The 330-nt window shown below is 39.7% G+C and overlaps 1 protein-coding gene across 1 annotated transcript in view; it reads left to right on the top strand.

The window, feature by feature from the left end:
- The window catches only part of LOC116686866 (AFG3-like protein 1), a 54,589-nt gene that overhangs the window by 12,417 nt on the left and 41,842 nt on the right, over positions 1–330 (top strand).

Below are 330 nucleotides of genomic sequence, written 5' to 3'. Positions count from 1 at the left end.
ATCTCCTAACATATACCTACCTCTCCGTCTCTGCTGATTGGGAATGATTGAGATTTCATGTACCTCCATTTGAGGAACAGTAGTTTAGGGGGTTTGGGTTCCCAAACCTAGAAACCAATGGCTGCCAATAACTTTAAACTTTAAACTCAGAGATAAAATTGGGGCCGCGAGTAATGAGTATTTTCATTGTTGGTTAATCTGTCGTTTTCTGGAAGAATGGATGAGTTGTTTGGTCTGTAAAAGGTCAGTTAATGGTGAAAAATGTGGAACAGTGTTTGAGTGGCGTCCTCAAATGTCTTGTTTTGTCCACAACTCAAAGATATTCAGTCT

This window comes from Etheostoma spectabile, unplaced genomic scaffold (genome assembly GCF_008692095.1).
Source record: "Etheostoma spectabile isolate EspeVRDwgs_2016 unplaced genomic scaffold, UIUC_Espe_1.0 scaffold517, whole genome shotgun sequence".
Classification (NCBI taxonomy): Eukaryota; Metazoa; Chordata; class Actinopteri; order Perciformes; family Percidae; genus Etheostoma; species Etheostoma spectabile.
The sequence above is the reverse complement of the archived record's forward strand: the minus strand, read 5'-3'. Positions and strand labels throughout refer to the sequence as shown.